Here is a 7,230-nt window from a genome sequence, read left to right on the forward strand (position 1 = left end):
GAGGAAGGTACGTTCGAGTAGTTGGTGGGGTGGGGACGGGGGGGGGGGGTGGCAATGCCCCTACCATGCATATAGAAGGTAAAAATGACAACCACATATCTGGAGAAACTACATTCTTCTTCTCTCCAAGTAAACAAGCCAAACAGCTTTTTGACACCAACAATTTTCCTTGTAATCTTCTCGTTGTTGGGTTTTGGATGTATTTAATTAATATATTAAATACTTAAAAGAGGGTGAATAGGAAATGGAGGGAAATGAAATTTTTGAGTGAAATTTTAAGTTCCCCCTTGGCAAATGGGCATTGTCCCATATTGGAAGAGGAAGAGGTTTTTTATGGGTATATAAGCAATTGCTCTTCTTCTAGCTCTTAAAGAGTTGAGAATAAGGCAAGCCTCGCGCTGTCGTCGTCGCTCGCTCGGCTTCGGCTTCGGTCAATTGATTGATTAACTTTTTGGACCAAATTTATTTGTTAATAGTAAAATATTAACAGAAATGTTATTAAATATTTGTTTTAATAACAGAATATTAATATAAAATATTAATATTAAATCCAATCCATTTTTCTGTTTTGGTAACAGAAAAGTAACTACCCTCTTTATTTTCCCTCTTTATTGTTGAGTAAATGACCATTTATGTAATGGCATTTATGTTGTGAGCGTTTTGCATAAACAGCCATTCTGAAGAGTTGCACCTCTTCAGATTTCAGCCCAACTTTGGCTATAAATACAACACTATTCTGCTCAGAATTTTACTACGATTTTCTGAGTTTCTTCTCCTTCTTCCGCATACTTTTAGCATCAAACAAAGCAAAAAGTAAGTGTGATTTGCTACCGAATTTTGTGTTCGCTGAAACGCTGGGGTTTGAAGTTCCACTACACCAGTGTGTAATTCGTTCTATCCTGGGAGGAAATAATCCATAACCTTGGGTACTAGGAGGGGATTAAATTCCTTAAGGAAACACTGTGAATTCAGTGGGCTCGAATTGGTTTTCTGACATTTCTGTTTATGTTCATTTCTGTTTATATTTATTTATATCTCCAGATTTATTTTACAAATACAGTATACTAACAAGCTTAAGGAATTTAATATATTTTCTGTATTTATACTAACTGTTTCTGGAAGAGTAAAACCTTTGTGGTTTTGTACTCTATTAAAACCTATGTGATTTTAACGTTTGTGTCATTCTTTTACAGAAATGACTAATGAGAATGAGAACCAAGCTGTTCCAATGGTGACTGCCAATGCCTCAACAAGCCGAACGACACCGGCAGCATTGGCACCGGCGGAGAAACCCGGAAAATTTTTCGGGATTGATTTCAAGCGCTGGCAGCAAAAGATGTTCTTCTATTTGACTACTCTAAGTCTCCAGAAGTTCATCAAGGAAGATGTTCCTGTGCTGTTCGTTGAAACTCCAGAAACTGAACGCTTTCTCGTGATTGAGGCGTGGAAGCATTCAGATTTTTTGTGCAAGAATTATATTCTAAGCGGGCTAGATGATGCTTTGTATAACGTCTACAGTGGCGTGAAAACGTCAAAGGAACTGTGGACTGCGCTTGAAAAGAAATACAAAATCGAAGATGCCGGGTTGAAAAAGTTTGTTGCTGCAAAGTTTTTGGACTACAAAATGGTAGATAGCAAGTCTGTTATTACCCAAGTCCAGGAATTGCAAGTGATTATTCACGATCTCCTTGCTGAAGGTATAACTCAAATTAATATTGATGTTGAAAGTAATAATCTTAGTATTTTTACTAACAGAAATTTCATTGAAGGTCTTGTCATCAATGAAGCATTTCAAGTAGCAGCAATGATTGAGAAGTTGCCTCCTTTGTGAAGGACTTCAAAAACTACTTGAAACACAAACGCAAGGAGATGTCCCTTGAAGATCTCATTGTTCGGTTGAGAATCGAAGAGGACAACAAAGCTGCTGAAAAGAGAGGCCGTGGAAACTCAACAATAATGGGAGCAAATATTGTTGAAGAGAACAAAAAGAGGAAGAAGGCTTCTGGACCGAAATACAACCCAAGCAAGAAGCAGTTCAGTGGAAACTGCTACAATTGTGAAAAAACCGGACACAAATCTACAGAGTGTCGTGCTCCGAAGAAAGACAAGAAGAAGGGTCAAGCAAACATGGTTGAAAAGCATGATGATGTTGATGATTTATGTGCCATGCTTTCCGAATGCAACTTGGTGGGCAATCCTAAAGAGTGGTGGATTGATTCTGGAGCCACTCGCCATGTTTGTGCTGTTAGAGAAGTTTTTGCTTCTTATGCTCCTGTTGGACCCGATGAGACGATTTCTATGGGAAATGCTTCAAAGGCGAAGATTGAAGGATGTGGGAAGATATTTCTCAAAATGACTTCCGGCAAAGTGGTGACTTTGAACAACGTCCTTCATGTTCCCGAGATTAGGAAGAATTTAGTCTCTACTGGACTTCTTATTAAGAATGGTTTTAAATGTGTTTTTGTTTCCGATAAGGTTGTAATAAGTAAGAATGAGATGTTTGTAGGAAAAGGTTACCTCACTGAGGGCCTTTTCAAGCTGAATATAATGGTTGTTGAAAATAATAATAAAGTTTCAGCGTCGTCTTACTTACTTGAGTCAAATAAATTATGGCATATACGTTTGGGTCATGTCAATTATAAAACCTTACGAAAAATGATTAATTTGGAAGTATTGCCCAAGTTTGAATGTGACAAATCAAAATGTCAAGTATGTGTGGAATCTAAGTATGTTAAACATCCTTATAAGTCGGTTGAAAGGAATTCAAATCCTTTAGACTTAATTCACACAGATATTTGTGACATGAAGTCAATACCATCTCGCGGTGGAAAAAAGTATTTCATAACTTTTATTGATGATAGTACTCGATATTGCTATGTTTACTTACTTAATAGTAAAGATGAAGCAATATACACATACAAGCAATACAAAAATGAAGTTGAAACGCAACTTAATAAGAAAATCAAAATGATAAGAAGTGATAGGGGTGGTGAATATGAATCTCCTTTTGAACAAATATGTTTAGAATATGGAATTATTCATCAAACAACGGCCCCTTACACGCCCCAATCCAATGGGATTGCAGAAAGAAAGAATCGTTCATTAAAGGAGATGATGAACGCATTATTGATAAGTTCTGGTTTGCCACAGAACTTGTGGGGGGAAGCCGTTCTTACGGCTAGCCGAATACTAAATCGAGTACCCCATAGCAAAACACAATCCATTCCATATGAAAAATGGAAAGGAAGGAAGCCCAACTTGAATTATTTTAAAGTGTGGGGGTGTTTGGCAAAAGTGCAAGTTCCTAAACCCAAAAGGGTAAAAATAGGACCGAAAACCGTTGATTGTGTTTTCATAGGATATGCGACTAATAGTAAAGCATATCAATTTCTGGTTCATAAATCAGAAAATCTCGACATTCATAATAATACGGTTATAGAATCAGATAATGCTGAGTTCTTTGAAAATATATATCCGTATAAAAAGGAATGTGAGTCGTTTGGTGAAGGATCTAAACGACCTCGGGAAGAAACAAAAGAAAGTACACTTAACCAGGAGGATCCAAGACGTAGTAAACGTCAAAGAACGTCTACTTCATTTGGACCAGATTTTGTGACTCTCTTATTGGAAAATGAGCCTCAAACATTTAAAGAAGCTATGTCTTCTTCGGAATCATTGTTATGGAAAGAGGCAGTCAATAGTGAAATAGAATCCATATTGAACAACCATACATGGGAATTGGTTGATCTTCCTCCTGGAAATAAACCGTTGGGATCTAAATGGATCTTTAAGAGAAAAATAAAAGATGATGGAACTATTGACAAATATAAGGCAAGACTTGTGGTCAAAGGGTATAGCAACAAGAAGGTCTTGACTACTTTGATACATACTCTCCAGTTACAAGAATTACATCCATACGAACGTTAGTAGCGTTAGCTGCAGTTTATGGTCTTGAAATTCATCAAATAGATGTTAAGACGGCCTTCTTAAATGGAGAGTTGGAGGAAGAAATCTACATGGAACAACCTGAAGGGTTTGTGGTTCCAGGTAAAGAAAAGGAGGTCTGTAGACTTGTTAAGTCCCTTTACGGATTAAAACAAGCACCCAAACAATGGCATGCTAAATTTGACCAAACAATATTGTCAAATGGATTTAAGATAAATGAATGTGATAAATGTGTGTACATTAAAAATGTTCCAAATCACATAGTCATTGTTTGCTTATATGTGGATGATATGCTCATAATGAGTAATGACATTGCCAATATAAATGCTACTAAGCGTATGCTAACTAGCAAGTTTGATATGAAAGACTTGGGAGTTGCTGATTTAATTTTGGGAATTAAGATCCATAAGACTTCTCAAGGTCTAGCATTGTCACAATCTCATTATATTAAGACAGTACTTGAAAAATTCAAGCACTTGGGCTTTAAAGTTGCAAAGACTCCAATTGATGTGAATCTTGCATTAGCAAAGAACAAATGCTCGTGTGTTGGGTTGCTTAATGTACATCATGAATTGTACACGACCAGATATAGCTTGTGCTATAAGCAAATTGAGTCGATATACGAGCAATCCAGGCCAATCTCATTGGATGGCCATGAAACGAGTTTTGGGGTATTTAGTACATACCCAGGACTTTGCTTTGCACTATAATAAATATCCTGCGGTCATTGAGGGAAACTGTGATGCAAATTGGATCACCGGATCAACTGATTCCCAGTCCACAAGTGGATATGTATTCACTTATTGGTGGGNATATATGTTAAGTAGAATTCACTAAATTTGTGCGTTATCCGCCTCTAACAATAACGATGACACGAGTAATTAACCTATATTATTAAAGAGGTTAGAACCTCTACTAAAATGAATATAAATTATTTAAGAGGAGAATCAGCTAAAAGTTTCAAAAAGTTATATTGCTTTCCGGGATTTAAAAAAAATTAAAATACTATTTTGCCACCTCAATTAATATTAAAGCTTAATTAGAGCTAGACCACACATTAATTAACAGTGACTTAAATAGTATGGTCGTCAATATTGACTTAAAGTAATCTAAAACTACATTGTAACCACAAGCTTGGTTTCTAAAAGGTCCTACAAGAAAAAAAAAATAGTAATATTTACCTAGAATTAAAGCCATTTATGTATGTTAATTTGAATTTCTTGTGGTCATAAAATGCAACGCGGCCCTAAATATGATAAGCAGCTTACTAATTACGACATCTTTTTGTTTAATGTTTTCAATAAATCAATTTTCCTAATATAATAAAATGTAGATTGAGATCTTGATAACTCCAAAAGAAAATGTTTAACTAACATAACGACCCTTCACCAATATGACTTGATTAACTCTAATTGTTTTCTTGATATTGAAATATATGCAGCTTACGACATTCTTATTTGGAAGTATTATGTATAGGCTATCAAATTGAATGAGATCATCCTATAGAATTTAATTTAACAGATAAAAACAAGCTTTGCCCTAATTTTTTCTTTGTTCCTAACTCTGTTTAGGTCATCAATGAACTAATTAAGAGCTAGCCATGCATGTATTATTACTAGCTAGTGGATAAAACATGAAAATATAAACTAAAATTTCTAACATAATTCTAGCTATAGTCAGCTAATTAACTTGTTCCAGAAGAGCAAATTCTCCTCTCTCTCTCCTCTATAATACATTAATCTATTAGTCTAAAAATTAAAAAACCAGAATTATTGGTGAGGACTTCAATTTAAGAAGTGATTTTCAAGTTGTTATGATTCGGCCATTTGTCATTTCTTGTCTCGAGATTGGCTCTTGGAGTTCGTGAAAGAATATGCAAACTATAATTCTTTTTTCTCTCTTGATTCCCTTTTGAATCTATCTGCTCAGCAATTTTGAAATATTCAAATAGCTTTTAAAAAAATGAATTGAGGTGTTGATTCAGAGGAATTGCTAAATATGCACGTAATTCTCACTTACTTACGATATACTTTATGGGAATCGAGGACAAGACAATGTTGATATATGAATATATTACTATTCTATTTGCTTATAATAGGTTTGATCAAAGGGGAGACAGAGTTTTCGGTACTAGATTCATCTGAACCAAATATATTTGGCGCGAGACAAAAATTTATGTACAAAAGTTTATTAAAATTACAATAAATGATAAATATAAATATAATCTTAAACATATAATAGGTTTAATCATATTTATTTTAAGTATTTAACGCGTAGAAATTAAATCCTGAATCTAAATTGGATTACTGAGGAAGAATATACTAGCAAAAAAGGGTCGATGAATCAAACGTCGAAATGGGTCCCACTTAGAACCGACGACTAAGGTCCTTTTTAGAACCTAACTTTATCTGCTTCCCTAATTATTTATTTTTCTTTTATTTTTCCTAAAACTCATTAGTCAACCCCTAATATATAAATCAATTATGAGCCAGAGTTATGTGTGGTTGCAATATATTCCTGCAATTCATGATCAAATCTTTGCAATTAACGTGTCAATTTTTTTTATGATTGAACAACTATGTTCCAAATCAAGTTTAACTTCGCTTGCTAAATGGGATTTTCTTTCTTTAAATTTTTGCAATATTCTTTTTCTTTTACTCCTTGTGCAATGCCAAATTTAAATGGGTGGCCTCATATTTTGTCATCTCACTTACTCTAGCATTATTGTATATGAATTATCCATTTTCGTGCTAAGGTGTTTTAAAGAAATTTAAAGGACCACTCATAATTAATTAAAGCTTAACCCTACAAATAAATGCAAGACAACATTTTATATAAAAATTTGGCCTACAAGTGGTGAAAGTTAGTTAGACCCCTACCAATATTTAGACAAGAAGAACGTTAATAAAAGAAAATCAATATAGTGTTAGTATATCGTATTTGTAAAATAATTTTGGAGAAGATAAAATAACATATAAACAGAAATGTAAAAGAAACAGAATTTAATCCGAGCCCACTGAATTCACAGTGTTTCCTTAAGGAACTTAATCCCCTCCTAGTACCCAAGGTTGTGGATTATTTCATCCCAGGATAGAACGAATTACACACTGGTGTAGCGGTACTTCAAACCCCAATGTTTCAGCGAACACAAAGATCGGTAGCAAATCACATTTACTGTTGCTTTCTTTGTAGTTAAAACAATGCAGAAGAAAGGAGGAGAACTCGGAAATTCGTATGGAAAATCTGAGAGAATGAGCTGATATATATATATATATATATATATAT

The sequence above is a fragment of the Nicotiana attenuata genome, chromosome 1, assembly GCF_001879085.1.
Source record: "Nicotiana attenuata strain UT chromosome 1, NIATTr2, whole genome shotgun sequence".
NCBI lineage: Eukaryota > Viridiplantae > Streptophyta > Magnoliopsida > Solanales > Solanaceae > Nicotiana > Nicotiana attenuata.